The sequence below is a fragment of the Centruroides vittatus genome, unplaced genomic scaffold (genome assembly GCF_030686945.1).
Source record: "Centruroides vittatus isolate TY-2023 unplaced genomic scaffold, ASM3068694v2 contig_1276, whole genome shotgun sequence".
NCBI lineage: Eukaryota > Metazoa > Arthropoda > Arachnida > Scorpiones > Buthidae > Centruroides > Centruroides vittatus.
Window position 1 is genome coordinate 771,197 of NW_027120815.1, and position 22,678 is coordinate 793,874.

The window sequence follows — 22,678 nt, forward strand, 5'->3', positions numbered from 1 at the left end:
GATTAAAAATAAACCTAAAACATTTCATGTTTTTACCTTTAAAAGTAAAGCACTGACTAACTTTTCTTTAAAAAAAATAAAATAAATAAAAAGATAACAACAACTGTACAATTAGTTTTGAAAAAATGATGAGCAATATACTTTTGCTACAGATACATCTTTAAAAGTAATATTTTACAACAGTAATACTCTTATTATTTATATGGGAATCATTGTTGACATTAGAAATACATTTTATATAATCATGTACATTTATGTTTCTAACATCATCTAACAATTTAAGAAATATTCTATACAAACAATGATCAAAATTTTGTTTTATACAATTGACCATTTACAGAGAACTTGTAATTGAAACATAAATTACATATATATATATTTAATTTAAGTAACAATTAACAAGAAACTGTTTTATACACTTGAAGCACTACACAGTTTTAAGCAATGTTTCTGAATTGGAATAACTGCTGATTGATAACACAATGCTAATTTATATAATAAATTTCAAATTCATAATAATAATATAAATAAAACTTACACAATTGAAATTTTATATTTGCATTCATACATATGACCGCGTTAAACTGAAAATTTTCTAACTTACTTTTCAAAATTATCACAATAAATTTACTTAAACTAGATAAATCTGTAAAGAAATTTAGAAAGATCTTTCCACATATTACAGATAGAAAAGATGACCCAAAAACTAATAAAATGAATGAAAAAAACAATAAAATAATTCAAATACTTTGGAAAAACAAAAATAATTAATAATATTCAACTTCCATCACTATTACTATGAAAAAATTGGATAATTATCAAAAACAAAAAAATTCTTAACCTCTTTATAGCTGAAATACAAAATTTGCATCAAACTGAATAAATAATAAATATATAATTTATAAAAATCAAGTGCTACAAATAAAGAAACAATTAATAAAAACTTTGAAGATTTATCAAAGAAATAACTATATAATATCTAGAATATTTTTAAAACAACAATGTATGTTTTGTTCACCTAACTCTTGGAATATCATGTATATATATATATATATACTCTACTCTATATATATATATGATTAAGCATATGAGCTGTAATTACATTTATATATGTTAGAATATACAAACAGATCTGATTCCTTCTTCATGTCAATGATGTATGTGTAATAATACTGATAAAATCTAGAGGAAAATTACCTCATTTATTAGATATTTCATTTAATTTACAAATCTATTTATTTTTATAAAGAAAACACCAATATACCAATAATCACTCAGAGTAGAGATTTAAAAAATTTATTTACTTCTTTAAAATGTAAAATAGATAGAACATAATAAAATTATAATAAATAAAATAGAGTATCCCCTCATTATATCACACGTCAGGAGACAAACCAAGTGAGATGTATCTAGCTATCCGTTTTGTCTATTTTGAGTTTCCATGCTAATTTTTTTTTTTAAGAATTGTATTTCATACAATGGTAATTTCAATGACAATGTGTACAATAAGATAATATTTCTTTGCCAGTAGAAATTAAATGGCAACCAATTTTTTTTTTTAAATTATTGCTAAAACACTTATATTTTGAAGATGGAAAAAAAGCATGCTATATCTGAAAAGTGATATAACAATGGACTGCCATATTTTACTTAAAACTGATATATGATTTAAAGTATTTAAATAAATACTATAAATCACATTTAAAAACAAATTATACTGTTAGTAATGCAATCTATCAACTACAGATGATCAAAGCGAGAATACAATGCACATGGAAACAATATGAAATTATCATTTCATGCTGTTTATTATTATTATCGAATTAAAATGACGTATTTATACAAAAAACAGCACCATCAAAATTACAAATCTGCTTTGTATTACATATTATTCTATTTGTATTACATATTAAATAAGTTAGTAATTAAATTCTAAATACAATATTACTTATTTATCAGATTTGTTGTTATTATTTAACAGCTACAATATATCTATGACTGTTTATAGTAATTACTGTCAGAAATGTTTCTATTATTGAGTATATTGAGTATCTACTAATAGACAAAATATAAACCTAATATATGTATTAAAAAATGTATTGTAATTCACAGAAAAGAACTGTTTTCCCCCTAAATGAAAATCAAATTTATGCCTTTCCTTAATACATTAAAATAATTGTCTGTATTATCAGAACACATTTATCTAATATTATAATGGGGCATTTCATTACAATCAATTCATATATTCAGAAAACTTTCTGTAGTCTAATATTTTTCTATTTGAGTGTTATTTTCTTTATTGGGCAAGTAGATTTATTAAAGTATTATTTGTTTATTGTTTTATTTTTCTCTATTACATTCCTTATATTCATAATTTGAATGATAAACAACGTTATCTAGAAATAGAGAAAATAATAAGCATTTAATGCATTAAACATGAATGTGTTCTGCTCTGAGAAAAATACATCCAAACACTACCCCTAATACTTGGAACTGATACCCCTGCTATAGAAAAAGCTAAATTAATAAACACAAACAATAAATATCTACTTAGACTGTTCTCAACAGATGATCTTGACTTGAAAAGATGGACACAGGTAAGATCATAGAATATATAAATAAACCAATATCTACAAACCTGATGTACTGTACTGTATATACATAATAAGCCAACAACCACTGAATTATATTGAACTATTATGTCACAATTATTTTAAATTAATTACTAAATAATTTGTCACTAGAAGGAGGTGTTAGTTGCTATCTCTTATTAAATTTAATAATTTAGAAAATTCTGGAAGAAAAGAATCATAGAATATTGACGTGTACATCATGGTGGTACAAACATGAATTTGGAACAAATTTAACTTTAAAAAATATTCAAAATTTTGTTCCAGATATTAAATTTATAAATGAACATATTGGTGAGCTAAGAACTTGAAGAATATGAATGAACCAGGTAATAGTTTATACACATACACTGACAGTGGTAACATAAAGGATAAGTTCTATGACACTCTGGGTAAAACAATTAATGGGACAAGACATCTTACTATAGTTCAGAGATTTAACAAACATCTGTAAGTGACATATGAGTGTACAAATGATAAAGGAAACAGAATGATTAATATAGCAATCTCCCAAGGACTGTGAATAGCATAAAGTTCCAAAGATGCTCATAAACAGACCTAGTTGTCTCTAAATGGTCAGAGAGCAAATGTATTGATAAATAAGATATCTTATTTATCAATACATGATCTACTGTTGCAGTTCATCAATACATGATCAACTGCATATATCAAGTAAGGAGTTTCAGAGAAATGGAGTGCAACAGTATCATTATCTATTAATTTACAGACTCAGAGTAAAACTCAATTATAAACCTAGACAAAAGTTGCATAAAACACCTAGGATCAATGTTGAATACTTAAATAATATAGATATTAAAAAAATTACTCAACAAACATTGAGAGGAACTAATGACAAAAAATACAGGAAAAGAAGTGAGAGGTGAACCAAATTAAGAAAGAAACTCACAAGGAAGGGTTTTCTCATGTCATTTTAATAAAATATATATCATTCATTAGGGGGAAAAATAAGAAAATGCATATTTTTTCTTTCATCTGTCAGGTCAGTTATTCATAAGAAATAGGGTTCAAAAATGTTCTTATGTAATTCCTATAGAAATATAAAAGGGATGTTCAGAAAATAAAGAACATTTGTACATAGCACTTTATGCAAGAGAATGACTGCCATTGATTGGAGGTTAATTTGTTCTCCGGCACGTTAGCTTAGCAAGCATAGTGTTTTGATAACAGTAGGTTTAGCATTACTGTTTTGACAAGGGTTAAAATGTGTATAAAAATCAAAAATCCTGCAAAATGTAAAGTGTTATTTGTTTTCTAAATGCAATGAAAGTTTATTCTATAAATTCATAAGCAAATCACAGAAGTGTATGATCACAATATGAATGAAGCAAGTATGAGAAAATGGCATTTAATATTTAATCAAGGAAGATAACATGTGACCACACTCTGCTGCAGCCACTCAAGCTGTGCTTCAGAAATTTTGCTGGAACATTTTCAACCACCCACTATGCAATTCTGACCAAGCCTCTAGTAAACTTCATCTCTTCCCAAGCTGAAAGTGTTTTTGGTAGCAAACATTTTAGAATAAATGACAAAGTGAAAGAAGCTGTCACTAACTGGCTGAAAGAACTGGCAGTGAAAGTCTATGATGAAGGAATCCAAAAACTAATGCCATGCTACGACAAGTGCTTAAATCATAATGGTGACTATGTAGAAAAATAACTGGTCTTGTACTAATTACTTAATAAAACCTTTATTACTGTGTTTTTTTCTTTTTTATAACCAAGTGTTCTTTATTTCCTGGATGAGCTTCAAAGCATTGGTGGTACAGTGGTAACATTGTGGCCAGACTGGAAATATCAAGGGATTGATTCTGCTGAAGATTTTTATTTTTTATGGTTTAATGTAAATATAAAGGAAAAATACAATTTTTAAGACTAATTAATTGTTTACAATGAGCACATGAAATGAAGGCATTATTATGAACACTTTGTAATAAGCAACTTCATACTTTCTGCACTCCGTACAAATGTTTTCAACCTCTTCAAGGGACAAGGTTTTCAAACTTTTGTAAAATCTAACAGCGTATTCCAAACTAGAATATTCAAACAACACAATGTTCTTTAAAAATTTATATATAGCATTCCAGAATGTTCAAACCTAACATGATGCAAATTAAATTATTCTGCTAACAATGTTAAATATGTAATAAATACCAAAACAAATAATACAAATAACATAAAAAATGAAATTAATATAAAAACAATAAAATTATATACAATAGAACTTTCATAACTAAACTGAATTTGCACATTACTTAGTTACTAATGTAGTTTATGGGTAGCATTGCAGTGGGGTCATTGAGTACAGACTGCCAAGCTAGTGATAGAGTTTCAGTTGTTATTAGTATAGTATGTCTCCACATTAAAATTTTTAAAATTTTTGTTTAATTTTTTCATTTTTTAAATAAAAGTAAAGGCTGACAATGTTGCCAGAAGTTTATTGGCCTTTATTTTATTTATTTTTAATGAAAAAATAAAGAATTATTGTATTGATGGAAAAAATATCCATTCAATGATATTTTGGCTGAGACAACTCATCAGTTTCCTTTGATTTCATGTATTTTTGACTTTTTAAAAACATTTTTTCTAACAAAACTTTTTGTATTTTTTGTATAGATTTAATTGCAATTGTTCTTAATTTTTGTGTTGTTGATCTCCACCATTTCCAATGTTCTTAGCTTTTGCTTGCCGTATACCTTCTTTATAATTCTTGTCTGGTCCCAACGCAAACACAACTTACTAGCAAACTAGGGTAATGCAATATTATACTTGTTTTATCGATGTTGCACTGGTGCTTTTTTATTCTTCATGTAAAGAATTGTCTATTTGATTGAATCATATGATTGACTTACTCAATGTTTTCAACAGTTTTTGATGCTGAGAGGCATCCCATCCTTTTTTCGTCCTAAACAAATTCACATCCTTTGCAAAAATGTTGAAACCATTTGTAAACTGTCTTTAAAGTCACTGCAGCATTTTCACAAACTAACATCATGTTGTGAGTATCTTTGGCACTTTTCTGCAGTTTAAAACACACTTCAAAAACCTGCCGTTATAAACCATCAGCTAAACACTGAGTGATTGAACCAAGCACATTCAAACTTACTAGATATGCAAAGAAGATAGAAACAATGCAAATACAGCATAGAACTTCTGCCATTTTCTGATAAGTGATGAACTGTGCCAAAATTCACTGTATTTTTTGACTGCCCCTGTGTATATAAGAATTTATAATTGTACATTTATAAATACATTTTAAAACACAATGGCAAAAATTAAGTAAATGATAAAAACTAGATCAAAACTATTTTAAATGCACTATTAAATGCTTATATTATAAATGTATTTAATAAAAAGTTGTACATTTTAAAAACTTTTAGCTTTAAAAGTTAAAAGCTTTTAAAAACTGGAAAGAAATTCGTACTTGCAAATATCTATTTAGTGACTAAAAACCTTGAAGTAAAAAAATACTGTACTACTACAACTGTACACTGGCAACAATATTATCAAAGTAGCTTGAGTAGAAATGACAACATGGACAATCTTTTAAGCTTAAAAAAAACATTTTTTCAATGTTTTTAGTAGTACAGATTGCTTCTACCATAATTTTAAATTAACAATCCAAATGAAAAACACTGCATTAATGCACAAAGAGTATGTTAAACATAATTCAGCAAGCTTCATATGATAACAATGAATTACTTTTTAATAAAAAATATATTTAAAAATTTAGTTGTAAAATAAAGTGATGAAAATTTATGTTTTCATTTCTTCCTCAGTTTTTCAATTAGAACTTAATAATGAATCATAAATACATTATTAAGTTCTAATTGAAGGATTCAGATGTAAAAAATGTTAAGTTCCATAATGAAAGTTTGGAGAAAATGAAAAAATTTAAATGTCAAGAAGTTTTCTGCTATGTTTTCTTTAATCAGAATAAAATGCAAAATAGAATATTTATATTAAAATACATTGTTGTTCAGTTGTCGGCACACATTACAATGTACTAATGGAAATGGTATCATCTTTTACATCCGAACCCTTCAATTATATTTTAAGTAGGAAAAAAATTCCCTTTCCAAATGGATTGCCATTATTCTTACTAAATATACTCCTTGACTAGTGCATATTCAATTAGTGTGGTAATTTCCTGGAATACATTAATCACACTAAGCAGGATCTTCCTGTAATTAATTTCATTTGATTATTTCTGATTTGTTCTAAGTAAAAGTTTCACTTTTTTAAAATTAATTTCTATAGTCAATACTATGCATTAACACAAACTGAAATAATTAGCAGATTCATTTCATAAAATTTTAAGAGAAACCGTTTCATCAATTTATCTTAAAAAATGTAAATTATTATAAATTCTAAAATAATGACAAATAAACATGTATTACAATAATTATAACTAGTTTTTTTTTTAGATTTAAAACTTTTCAATTATTATAGAGTAAGAATATGAAATTATAGATAAGAAACATAACCAAACAATTGCCTTAAATAATCGGGCTATAACTCTGCTAACTTTAATAAATAATACTAAGTAATTTGCTACTAGAGGTAGACGTCAGGTGCTATCTCTTAACTAAATTAATAATTATAATTTTAATAATTTAAAATCATCTGAAAGAAAAGAACTGACCCAGAACAGGGCTTAAACCCACAACCTCTGCTTGCCAGTTGCACCACTTGGACCCCGAGCTAGCCTTCTCTTCCAGATAATTTAGATATAACCTTATGTGGTTAATCTTAGGCAATGGGCATAGGAATTGTCCTCAGCTGGAAGTTAAACTTTATGCCATGCAGGAGTTAAACTTTAAAATTAAAATTAACATGAAAACTAGCATAGATTAATTTTAAAAACAAGAAAGTTTTTACCAGTATTAAAGAAACAGTGCTTTCTGTTTGGCAGAAAAAATACATGATACAGGCATATTCATGAATCCCAGCTGATATTTACTACAATACTTTATTAAGATTAATAAAATGCAATAATAAAACATTAATTCCATTAAACTGAAATCTGAAACTGATTTGGCATTTAAAAATAGGTTTTTACCAAAACTGGTTTTGTTGAACTAGTTAACTAATTTAAAGAATTTCCAGTTTTTTCCAGCACTAACTCAAACTGCTACACTTCTGATTCACTTAATATTATGATGAGTACAAAACAAAACGAGGCTGTAGTTAGAAATTTGCAAACCAAACTGAATTTGCACCAAATGCAAGCAAAAGCTATGCAACAAAATGTTAAGCAAGAGATAAAGAATAATCAAAAAAATAAAACCAAAGTATCATTTGTTTCCATCACTGACCATTCTCTATCTTTAAAAAATGTGGACTTACTAAGTTGAGATCCACGACTGTTATCGGCAACAGTAACATGTTTATGTGGACTGAACCGGCTGCAAAAAAGAGTAAGTACAGAAATCACAGTATACTTTTAAAATATATAATGACTAGACTGTTTTTGTCAGAGCATCTACTTATCACAGACAATTGTAAAAGCTAGAATAAAAACAGGCTTATAATGACATGGTTGCAACTAGTACAAGTATATAAAATAGTAAAGCACAGATTTCTTATACCAGTTCACACCTTTATGGCATCAGAGAAAGACTTTGCTCTTATTGAAAAAATAAAATAAAAATATGTTAAGCAATTATTTTGTCTGAAAGAATTGTTGATATTGCACAAAAGTCAAATTTAAAACATTCTTTCCTCTGAAGTTGTGATATCATGCAACAAGATTTTTACACTTTTTAGGACATAACTGTATCAATGCAGACATGTTACCAGTTACGCTACCCGGACCTTCAGTCCTGATTTAAGGCATTGTAATGACCGTCGATGGTCGTCATGTTAGCTTATATATACTGGAGGAGGCGATCGGACTGAAGGTCCGGGTAGCGTAACTGGTAACGTGTCTGCACGGATAGCAGAAGTTGCGGGTTCGAGTCCCGCTTCGGGCCGATTCTTTTCCTCCAGTTCCAAATTATTAAAATTATTTATTTAATTTAATTATAATTATTAAGTTTAGTAAGAGATGGCGCCTAACGCCAAGCTCTAGTGCCAAATTGTCTTATTAATTATTTATTTATTATAGCCAACTCTAGCCCGATAATTCGGCTCTTGTGGATGTATAGCTTTGTAACGGGTTAGTCGTTATTTATTTATAACTGTATCAAAAACAAAATATCACAATGGGCAAACAACTAATTAAATTCAGTCAGGAGTGATGTTTTTGGTCTTATTCCCCAACACCTAAATTCTATGCTTAGTAAACATACCCTAACCAGTCTGTTTGAAGAAGCAAACATTGGGGAAAAAGGGGAATTCATGTTAACTGAACACTAATAATCACCTGAAACAAAAATATAATGACCTAGTAAAAGTATATGAAAAAAAGATACAGGATTTTAAAAAATTATTATTATATTCCACTTATTAATCAACAGTTTTATCTTGATATTATTGAGATCATAATGAAACAGACGAAGAAAATGCAAAACCCAAAAACTGTAATGGTCTAGAAAACACCAAAATAAATGTAGATAGTCAAGAAGACATCAATGCTAAAGATGTTTTTTTGTTATGCCACATACAGATGAACCCTGTTTATATATTTTTGAAGGAAACTGAGAAAAATACACAAGTGAATTTACTTTTGTATTACTTTCAGACTGGATACAGTTGTCACGAAAGTATTGCACAGCACAAATTAATACTGTATAATTGAATTTATGTACATGTAGTTCTTAACAAAGAAGTTTCAATTTACTATCTATAGTATATATAAGTATACAGCATACATTTAAACAATACATAAAAACAAAAATAAGTGTGAAATTTTTAGTCACGTACTCTTAAAAAATATATCAAGTTTTGTTTGTTTTTTTCATGTTGACACACTTTTTTCAATGAACCTGTGACACACTGATACAATATGTGACATCAGTTGTCTCCTCCTGCCAAAATTCCATTTACATGAAAGAATGAAGAGTCATTCTAAAGGTTAGTTCATGTTGACAGTGAACAGTGAAAATGAATGAGAAATTAGAAAGCAATTTTTATTTGCTTAGAGAAATTGGTTCATACTATAAAACACAGAAAGTAAAAATTTTCAATGTGTTGGATTAATGGAGCAATTTTCTAAAAAGGAAAGTTTTTCAAGTCAAAGAAAGCAAAGTAAATATTATGTCACATGTCATATGTAAAATATATTATTTACTTTACTTTTTGTATTTGCATCTGCAATTCTCTGTCAGTATGGACTAAGCTGAAGTTAATACAAAATTTGTTTTTTTTTTTTCATTTTTTTAAAATAATTACTTTGAATTTTTTCATTTCAAAGTAAACAACATAAGTGAGGAAAAAGTGCTGCAGAGTACAAAAAATATGGCATATAAGTGTGATAAATGAAAAACATATAATTGAAGTTTTTAAAAGGAAAAAGTACCATGCAGAAAACATTGAATATACAATTGCAAAAAACATAAGTTTGACAGTAATTACTTCAAAATCACTTTAAAATGTTTGTATTATTTGTACTAAAAAGGTCTTAGGCTACATACTTTTGAGAAAGATATTTTTAAATTAAAAACCTGAAATTTGTAACTTCTTTTAGATGGAGGCATTAAAGTACTTTAAATACTAAAAAGGAAAATAAAGTGTTACAACAAATGTATAAACTTGATTTCAGAATTTGAACAAAAACTCTTTCCCTGAAATTTTTTTAATGAAGCTTATATCTTTATTGCCCCAAGCTCTTCAGTTACATGATTTATATTTAGAATTATAAGATATGCTGATCTTCCCATATTTGTGAATAATTGGGACTGAGTTCATAAAGAATTCTTCATGAACATCAAATTCTTGAAGTATGAGTTTCATTTTCAATGTTAAATTTGTAACTCATTCCAAGACTTTATGTACTACGGCTGTTTTTAAAAATTTTCAGAAAAATGAATGATTTTATTAAATAAATATACTGTGTAATGGTTTATAGTGCCGCAAAAATCATTTTACTTAAACCGAAAGAAAAAAATAAACAAAACAGTAACATAACTTATGATAGACACCATACAAATGAGTGCAGAGATCTTTTAGCAATGTGCTTGACTGAATATCCAGTCTGTGAAGGTGCCAACTCCAGTTTACAGCTGTAAGTAGGCTCCCATTTTCTGAAAGGTTTTGTTTGACCTTCCAGGAAAGTTGAAATTTTAGTGATATTTTACAATATATATTCAGTCATGTTTATCCTTTCCCTAACCTATTGTTACCCCTAGAGCCTATGTTTCAGTACCTATACTTTTACCTACTGCAACTGTTTTCTTAAAACTTAACTCCTGTACATCCTTGTAGCACATTTTTTAATTTATAGTAGAATAATCGAAAGTTTTGTTCCTCTAAAATCTACTGGATACTGCAAACACTCATTTCTAGATCAGAAGTCATAATATATGTAAAACACATGAAATTTTGTGTAACTTCAATTCTTGTTACAATTAGTAAAAATAATATAAAAATTTTAAACTTTTCAATTAATAAAATGATTTCTTTTGAAAAGCCAAATATCAATATGAGATGATTTAGTGCAAATATATGGTATAATTGACTCCAAAACCAATCATGCTTTTCACATTCATAACAAAATTAGGATTACCTGCAGACTGTTAAAATAGCATTTCAAATAAAAAAACAAGCAATTAATTAAACAATTCAAGAAATTTTTTAACTATAAATAAAGATTATTCAATAAGACATTCATGAATCAGACAATCATTTAATAAAATCACTGATACAATTAAACTACTTTTCCTCGAAACTAATTGACTACAATATAAATATATAATTGCTTTATAATCATCTTGCACTTCATGATCACTACTATCAATAAAATTAATAAAGGAAGTCCTTATAACAAACTTTTATTTATTTATTCATTCAACACACTTTTATTTTGACTTACTGATAAAAGTAACTTAAATTTATAACTTTTTTAAATATATAAATTACTAGAGTTCTATTAATTAATGTTGGTTTGGAATTCAACTCAATCTAATTATATTTTTAAAAATCTAAAAATTTAAATAAATTCAGAAATAATATTTTCTTAGCAATTTGATAAATCTTTCCACATATTTAAATTATGAAATTAAATTTGTCATTAATGATTAATAAAACTTTCAAAGTTTCAGTGGCTGGGTATATAGAGAGGTTGCAGCCGACGTTCAGTGCCGCCTTGCTGTAAGCATAGAAGTTTGACAATGGCATTTGGAATGTCAGTGGAATCATACTTGATGTTCCAAACACCATTGTTAAACTTCTAGGCTTCCAGGAAGGCAGCAACGAATGTCCGACATAAATGTTTTCATGATGAAAATGTCGGTTGCAACCTCTCTTATATTTGAGGAAAATTATTATAAAAGTAATATCAAAACTATTTCAATAGTTCTACTTCTTTTTAACAAATTTGATTTATTAACTCAAATAAGAATAATGACTGTTATTTTTAATGAAATGTATAATAAATTCAACAAGATTCTTAGTTTTTCTAAACTAATAAATAATTCACAAAATAATTGAAGAATGCACTAAAAAATAAAGTAAAAGTGTCTTCACATTTTGTTCTTTTTTTATACCCCAGGAACATAATAATCTCACAGAAAAGTCAACGTTTTACTGTAGGCTCTTGTCCATCTCAATACATTAAGAAATTTCTTCTGGCAATGGCACAATTATATTAATAAAACTAATACTAATATTAATACTATACTAATAAATATATTAATAAAACTAGTGTAGTCTTCAATTATTTTGTGAATTTCTAAATACAGTAGAGAGTCGTTAATCGGAACCCCAGTAATCGGAACGATTTTCAGTCGGACTGTGTTGTGCTGAATCGAATGTTTTTGATACTAAATTTACTTCTAAAGTATAATTTTCATGTTTTTATATTCTTCAATATATTTATTTTGTTTGTACAAAATGCAGAAATAATTTTTAATGATACGATAGCCTCGATTATTATTATAAAAATTTTCGTTAGGCTTAAAATCGACGAAAATTCAACACGAAGCGACACCCAATGGAGAAAAATTTGAACATCGAACAGGTTAATGTATTTTTTCGTACATAATTGGTAATTGGAACAAATCACTAATCTGAACAACCCCAGTCCCCAATTGATTCTGATTTTTGACTCTCTATGGTACATTTTTCGTCTTGGAATTTTACTAATAAATGATTATTTTTTTCTTATGTAGTCAGCTTTAAGTATAGAAGAGGAATTTGCTACTACATGACTACATAAAAAATATATATATTAAATATTTAGTAATAAAATATAAATATTCAAACAATTCTATTTATAACATTTTACTTGTGACATTTATAATGCCAAATTAAAAATAGTCTAACTTATATAATTTATACACCAAAGCAATTTATACCCCCCCCCCCAAAAAAAACAAGTATTTTTGCTTTTATTACTCTTACTTTATCATATATAAATCCCAGAATGCAGTTTTAAGTTTAAAACTGACTTTAAAAAAATCTCTTACGCTATTAAATATAATATAAATACTCGATCATAATATTTTCGTTATATTTGAAATAATATCAGCAACAACTAAATTATATGAAGTAGAATACTTAAAAGGCAGAATACTATGCATTTAATATTTTGTTATTAATTAAGAAAGAAGCAAGAACCGAAAGACATTTTGACATTAACAATGTATGATTTATAAAATAAGAGAAAAAATAATAGTATTACTAATAAACAGAAGAATTATACAGAATTCCTTAACCACTTAGGGATAGCTAATTAGTATCTATTTAAAGGTTCATATAAGTATCTAATAAATTAAAGGCATTTTTAGAAATTCATCTAAGAATTCTTACATCATACTAAATACACTAATTTTAAAATTTAGTTTTTTGGTATTAACACAAACAAATTTAAACTGCATAAATATAAAGATTATATAAATTGTTTTATTTAACTTTTAATGCTAAAAAGCTGAACTTTAAAAGTATTTATCCTGGGAAGTTATTGAAAAGTTAAAAAGCACTAATGTAAAACTATTTTCTGAATTCTTAATCAGCACTGTGTAAACAAATTAATAAAACTAAATCCATTTAAAAAATGAATTTTAAATTCATAAGGAGTGAAAGTGATCTTGAAAATCATTTTCAAGCTCAAGAAAAAATGTTCCATCCAATTTTTCATATGATTTCCTATATAACTACATTAAAAAATTAATTTATCTTAATTCTCTTGGAATGAAAAAAGAGCAAGAGACTTTTGATTAATCCTGTATAAATTAACAATAGCTAAAAATATATCTAAATACCACTAGATTTTTTTAAAACCTATAATTCAACAGTTTTTAAAATTTCATTATTAGTATAATTTAAAAAACAAATGAAGTGACACCAATTCCTCAAATTCACACTGGACAATAACTATGAACATTTCAGTAATCTTACATCTAATCCAGCAGCGTAACAACAAATGGAATTCTGTTGTTCCTGAGGAAGGCCTTTGGGGAAAGCCCAAAATATTTGAACTTATTTATTGTTACCCTGCTGGATTGGATGTAAGGTTACTGAAGCATTTAAATAAATTATGAGATTCATAGTTTAGCAGTAATGCTTAAGAATTATACTGAAACTGCTGTAAATCCTTTCCAACAGCAGCAAGCACATTGCATTGAACACTAAGTCATAGTGACAACAGAGAAAATTATACGAAACCTATCAACTTAAAAACTTTAAAAACTTTAAGATATTCAAAACAACTATTGCTTCAATATACAATCTATTATTGAGGAGTTACTGAAAATAGAAAATTGTGTGCCAAATGAACTCTCCAATGCTCAATATCAAAACTAAATGACCACTGATTTAATGCAAATTCCCTATTTCATGAATAGTGTAAGAGCAAGGAACATGCTTGCTTAGAATATACTATTATGAAGATGAATTAAAAGTATATTATTATCCAGAGTTATTTTTCAGCTGGAACAAGCTGGTATGCTATACTGGCAGATAGCATAAAAAGTATCTGTAGCTAGTAGGTTGTTCTGTAGTAAAATTTCTATATACTCAGGTAAGAAGTCTGGAAACTGGCATGATAAAAATGATAAAATGAACTGGGCCACTCTACTGGTCACAACAAATGCTTTGGGCCAACTGAAGCTGCTGTAAAGAGCAAACAAGAGGAGAAATGGATAATAGTCTGATAACTGTATGTCCATGCTACATCCTTTGTCAAAAAAAAAAGTACAGCAAAGCACTTACAATTGTTAAAGGAAAAAAAGGCAAAAATGTGGTTACTAAAGCAACTGACATTAAATCCAAAACAAGAAATAAGAAAAAAATTGCAACACACATACATAAAAAATTTGGAAAATACTATAAATACTACAATGTAAATATGTACATTTATAAAAAAAAACAGAACTTTATTTTTAGTCATCATGTGTATGTACTGGCAGTAATTTTTTTTAGAAAAAGAGCGCTGTTATTAGCTAACTAGGAAAGCATTTTTGTGTCCAGAAAATAATGGTCCATATCTAAATATTAGTCAGAAAAGTATTATATTTCCATCAAAAAAAGAAATCTAGAGAACAAAAAAGTATGACAGTGAACAGTTGGACTTTTTTGAACCATTTACAGATCAGTGATTCAGAAGGAAGTAGCATTTGTTTGATCTCAAATCTATAGTATTGATAATACTGATTTACAATGAAACAGATACAACAGAAAATATTTAAGATATTCCATTTTTTATATTCATGACTATTAATATTTTTTGAATATAAAAGATTAAGACATGAAACCATCATTTCTCAAAAATCAAGATCATATATAAGACATTTTTATTAGAGCTAAGCTTTTTAAAAAGCCAATATTTGTATTATAAAACTATTTATGAACATTTTAGCAGTGAATTATGTAGCATTTGTATTTCAAGACTTCTAAAACTATCAGTTTATCACAAAACTAAACATTTATATAATCTAGAAATTCTTTTATATAGCAAGTTAATATATGATAACAATATTCACCCTTATTCTTTAATTAATAAAAAATATTCAATTTTTCCCAATTATAATAAATTAATTAAAATATACATTAAATGTTAATGTATTTTTATATGTTGCTAAACACAGTAAGTGTTTATGAAAAATGTATCAAAGATATATGCATTAAGGTTGTTGCAACCTTGGAGACCATTCTGTATTTCCTTGTTGTAAGATTATTTGATCTGGGAACATCTAATTAAGGATATGCATCGAAATGTTCCCAATGTAAGCTGTTGCCCCATTCTGTTGAAACCCACAAGTTCTAATGTTCAATATCATAATGGTGTAACTTTAGTTTAAGAACATTGTGAAGCATTTTGACGTAACAAGCTTCAAAAAAATATAGACCAATCATTCAGAACAATGCTACATCACATCAAGCAATAATAACAACACTGTGTAAAAGTTGCTCTTGTAAAGGTTGCTCATGTAACTCATCAGGGTTCTCTGCTGTCCAGTAGCAACAGTTCTGAGAATTAATGTAGGTGCACAGGTAAAAGTCAGTTTCATACATCATGAGAAGATGGTTAATGATGTCATTATTCACAATATTCAAAATGTTTACACAAATGGTGGAGCACTTTCTCATGTCCTGATCGCTTAATGCTTGAACTTTAAACATTTTATACAGATGAAAATGTAAGACATTCATTGCACTGTATAGTCTGACATTGGTAGGGCATATGGTGTTTACATGACAATTACTGTGGACTATGAAGAACAAATTAATGCATTCCATCAATGTTTTCAGGAATTCTAACACTACACATTTTCCCGAGATTTACTCTTCAAAGCAGAAGCTGTTTTTCTGAATTTTGTCACACACAACTTAACCATATTATGACAAGGAACATTTGTTACAACTAATGTTGAAATGTTGATGAAACAAATACAGAATTACAATGACAAATTCAATGATCTTAAATTGTCTCTACAACAAAAGCATGGTGCTCTACTGAACAATGCTGCATTGTATAACAACTAGCTTTTGAATGATGATAGTGATGAAAATAGCTTTTATTTTTACTTTGACAATTTCACAGATTACATATATACAATTAACAAGATGAAAAAATTCAAGCAGATGAGTCTTGTTAACTTTTCAAAACTTGTTCTCTCTATAAAACAATTATATAAGCCTCCATTAATAAAATCTATATCAATAACTCCTTGTGTGATAAGTTATTGAAGAAAAAGTCAAAAACTTTAGGTTTATTAAAAAATCCACAGAAACCAGTAACACAACAATTAATTAATTATATAATCTATTTTCAAATAAGATTTACCATAATTATGATAATAAGAAAATTTACACAAGAATTGAATTCAGCTAACAAAAATTAAGATTAAAAAGGGTCCTTACATATAATAGTATAGATTTTAATAAACACAACTAATAAATCTAAAAATCTTTTTTACATCCATGTTGAGATTATAAAACTTATAACTTTATAATCTAGAAAATTTTAGATCCAACTATTTAAAAACAATTAAGTTAAAATAAGAATAAAAACAGAATAGGCCTTTATGATCCATATCTACAAATCAAATTTTAAAATTTCAATATCCATTTATAATTCTACTCTCTATGTCTAGTGTTATTACTAAGAGCCAGATTTGTGTGTGTGTGTGTGTGTGTGTATATGCAGACTTTTTTCCTTACATGCTATGTTGTTGAAATGTCAATGTAAACACAATTTTGGTCCAAGTGGATCAAATTAAGGTTATTTATAGACTATGTTTTTACTGCATATTTTGTAGATTTGACATTTTCAGAACTAAATAAGAGCTTTAAAAACTTTATAGCTTGCCTGCATGATTGCAAGTGCTATTTTTTCAAATAACTTAGTTTTTTTCTGTTATCTTCTGCACAAGAGAGCTATCACTCTGTCGTCCAATTATAGATGAGCATATAAAATTCAAATGTTTTAAATTTGAACCATTTAACTTGTATTCTTTTAAAGTCCCGCAAATGAACATATTTTGAGTTGCCACGGAAAAAAACTCATTTTTCAAATTCTGAAAATCGTTTGAATTAATTGGATTAAAATTATTGTAAATTTTATATTTATAAATTTAATCATGTTAAATTTAAATTTCTCCAAAATAGGGGAAATATAATGATTAATTAAATATAAAGGAGATAATTTTTGTGAATATAATAGTCCAACTTCCAGGTATGATGTATGAAAAAAAAAATGTTATATTGAATTCCGTTCAACCAATAATATGGATAAAACAACAAAAATGAACACTTAATTGCTAAGAAATATGCAGGAGAGTTTGGAGTCTAGACAGAAACAGGTAAAAAAAATTCTTTATTGTAATGTATGCCACAAATCACTTCCTGGTATAAAAAGACTTCAAGCATCGCAGCATTTTCAAATATCATCAGTACAACATGAAATGTCAAAATGAGCCAAAACAGCAACTGATCATGGATTAGTCTAGTTGAACTGAAACTAACTTTAGTAGAGTTCGAGATATTAGTTTAAATAAAACATTACTATCAACTTCAATACTGAATCTATAATTAGTTAATATCTTAAGTTATTAAAATACTCTTATTAAGAGATAAGAGCTAATTTATTATTATTTGCATAGTGCTATAAACAAAAATGCATAACTACTTTAGACAAGTAATGTAACTATAGAATGAGAAAAACTACATTAACACAGTCATCTTCAAACATCTTATAAACAATTGTCTACTATATTTAGAAATAAATTCAATGATTGATTAGATAGCATAGAAAGTTATAAAATTTTATTAAACATGTAATTTTATTTGTAATTAATTTGACTGAACACGTCCTACATTAAACATTATTATAGTAAGTTTTTTGTAATGTCATAATTTTCAAATCCCTTCTGTCACCTATTGTTGCATGTTTACCCCCTCCTATCTAAAAAGTATGACATAATAAATGTTAGTAAGATTTACTCATAGACAGAAATAATATATATATGCATTTCCAATTACTCACAGCAACTCTACATAAGCCAGAATTGCTATATATAAATCTCTTCTATGAAATCTAATCTCATTTATGTTTATTAATGCTAATCTTGATGCATCTTTCTGTTGCTGCCAAAATAAATTTTTCAGAAATATTGGCAAATACTTTGAGTACACACCTGCCATTTTCTCCAGAGATTTTTTGCTATCTGAAATGTGTCTGATATTATCTAATAACAATTCTAGTATTTTTAGAAAATCTCACTGATAAACTTAGTAATATATGTTCCAGAACACCAAGTACTACTGTTATTATTCTTCTGATTTGTAGCTTGTTTTTTATTTTTATTCATTTTAATCAGTATCTACAGTTTCTTTTAAACTGGATAATAAAACTATTGTAACTAAAATTCTTATAAAATGTAAGTGTTCTAAAGGTACTAACTTGAAAAATATGACTGTTAAAGAAACTAGACAGCTTAATTCTCAACATAAAAATATAAACATGTTAGTTGCTTTTTTCAAAAAGTATTTAATTTTCATATCAGATATTAAAATTTAGCATCAGTGTTTACAACAGATCTTAGAAATAAACAAAAATAAAAATACTGTTGAAAATTAATAATTTCACTGCCTGATAAAAATAAAATTTAAAACTACTCTTAGAAAAAAGTTTTCAAGAAATGTTTCATTCTTGTTTCTGTAATAAATTTTATTGTGAATCCTAAATAAAATTCATTCAAAATTTTAAGATTTATTTATTAAATATAACCTGATGGGGAAAAAAAAGTTATATTTCATATTTCTAATTAACTTAATATATTTAACAATAAATAATTTAAATGTTAATTATTTTACACATTAGGCATTTGTGTAAAGAATTTTTTGAATATGAATATTAAACTCATAAACACGTGCTTAATTTTAACTAAATCATTCAACTCTATTATTCACAAACAACAACAGGTATCATTTTATACTGTTTCAGAAGTCTGAAAAGAGGCATTATTTTAAAAAATTATTATATAATCTTAAATTCTTGCTTCAGATCTATTATATTCAAACAAAATTTAAAAGCATTCTTAATATTTAAAACTATTATTTATTCTTTTTACATGTGACTTTTACAAAAAATTACATTACATTACTTTATTATTAATTTTGATATGTTGACTGCAGAATGATTAACTAGAAATATTTAGAATAAAAATATTTCATATACTGAAAGAACTAAACAGCTTTCCCTATTCCTTTACTTCAGATCATAAAAATAAAATCATAAAATCTTTAGATGATGAATATATATTCATGTAGCATTTTAAACAAGATTTGTTAGATAGATGAGTGGCGTGACTATTGCTAACAGGAAAAGTATGATGTACAGGGGCAAGACACTACTAATTTGAGGTTGAGAGCATGTATTTGAAATTAAATAAATTTTAAAAAATATGATTAGAAATTGCAGCCCGGCACTGTGATGTGTCACAATAAATAACTGCTTGTTTAATATTTGAAAAACTTAGTTAAAAAAAATTGATGGAAATAAAGTGAAAAAACTAGAAAATTCCAAACAATAAAAATCAACTCTATACATCAACTCATTAAAAAAATTCACATAATTAGATCTTAAAATAATTAATATGTTTAAATCAATATATAATCCATCTTTAGAAAGTAAACTAATGATTAACTTCTAAAAATGAATTACAGTACACTGATCTGATGATGATAAAATTATCTTTAATATATACAATTATATCCTGATTACCAATCACAAGCTTCATTTAATAATAGTCAAATGAAAAGCACACTGATAGATTTTATTAGATTATTTTTAAATTAAATGGATATTAAGTAATAATCAAATTTGATAAGTAATTAGTGTTAGTCAATCTCATCACAACTTTAATAATTACAGGGTAATTTCTAAACTTAATTATTTAATAATTTCAAAACTAACTGATTAAATTAATAATTAGTACAAAATTTGTCTGTAATTTAATTTCCTCAAAGCTTAGAATGCTTGTGAAATTTTTTAACATTTGACTCTAATTAAATTATAACTGAATGTTAAAAAAATAAATTTACTCATGATATTCAGCTAAATTTGATTTGCAGTTATTTTCTGTATATTAATAAAGCCATTTAAAAAAACTTAGTTATGAAAAAATTTACTTTCATCAATATATACAAAAGTAAATTTTTTTTATACTCACTCTTATATCACCCTTTAGTACATTTTATCATCAAACATACAATTTTTGAATAAAATGAACTATTATTTGAAAGATTAAAGGGTACAGTCTATTTAATGTTATATAGTATACTAGTAATGCTACCAAATAATAATAAACTACACTATGTAACAGTAACAAGAAAAAAATTTTAAGAAACACTTTCTTGCTTTTATTACTGATACAAATTCTTTATTATTGCTATTAAAATAAGTCTCAAGCATGCTGATAAAGACAGCATTTAAAAAACAAGTATTTAGTGAGAAAGATGAAAACAGATTATAATTGGTATATATCAATATAAAGAACATTGTAAGATGTACAGATTACAGAATAAACAAATGTAGGAAAAATATTCCTTATATTAACAAATTATGTTATAGTTATGATATAAAAATCACACTTAACCTGGAAAAGTTTATATTAAAATATAAGGAAGATTCCAAATAAAAATAAATGAAAAATTTAAAACAGCTTATCACTTGAAAAAAATAATTATACACAAAATAAAAGAAAAAACTTATAGGTTAGACCATGCACTGACTACCACCCTCCATTAGGCAGATTTTCAAATAAATAGTTTAAGTTAAAACTTAATTAACATTATAAAAAAGTATTATAAATTAAAATAACTTTAAATTATTGTATACTATATATCGTAATTCTTCCGGGACTGCATAATATAATAACTAAACACTTACTCAAAAACCTTTAAATAGTGTGCCAAACTTTAACATTTCAAACATTTTTAGTCTTGTTCAAAGACCTTTCTTGAAAAAAGAACAATGTAAAATTACGAACATAGTACAACGAAAATTAAAACGTAGTACGAATACAAACAGTTTGTATTCGTACTATGTTTTAATTTTACATTGTTCTTTTCTCAAGAAAGGTCTTTGAACAAGACTAAAAATGTTTGAAATGTTAAAGTTTGGCTGCACTATTTAAAGGTTTTTGAGTAGGTGTTTAGATACTATATATCATGTAAAACTGTAGTATTGAAATTTTCTAATATTTAAACATTATTATTAGAATTTTATCAACTAAAACTTTTCATTAATTAATGTACAAAATGATTAAATATTGATCTGTTACAGCAATATTTTTTATAATAAGTAAGACAGTTAATTTATAAATTAAATTAGTTTTCAATTATATTTAAATTTTTTATGTTATTTATTCTGCTGTCAGTTTTAAAAATTATATTATAGATTTCTTCTAAAGATGAAAACAATATTTCTCAAACTTTTTGCTTCTAAATTCAAAAATATTTGAGAAACATTAATTTGCAATTTGAAAGTCTTTTGTTACTATCTCGCATGTTTTAAACAAGTTGTAAAATATAACTTTTGTTTTGAACTGACAGTATGATATATTTTTATTTTCTAGTAAATGTTTTCATCTTGAAAACAACTAACTTTTGCACTGATCTTGCTTTCCAGTTTAAAAAAAGTTTAAGAACAATCCATCTTCATAATAAAAATATTTTCATTTTATTTCTTAACTTTCACTCGATGACGGCTACTGGTTTTTTCAATCATAACTTCTTAAATTTATCAATCAGATTTTTTACAATTAGATCCATTTAATCAGAAGATTATCAATTGGAAATGTTTAAAAATTATATACTTTATGTTTCAATGAAAATTTGGAATTCTAAATATTAAATCATATTATGATAGAACTTTGCTATACAAAAGAAATCACAAAAGTTTTCCTTGTTTTTAAATCTTTT

General features: G+C 26.3%; 1 protein-coding gene across 2 annotated transcripts in view; it reads right to left on the bottom strand.

Annotated features, from left to right (window-relative positions):
* LOC136988955 (pre-mRNA-splicing regulator WTAP-like) overlaps positions 1-22,678 on the bottom strand; it is a 139,703-nt gene that overhangs the window by 11,691 nt on the left and 105,334 nt on the right. The gene's annotated exons all lie outside the window — the stretch shown is intronic.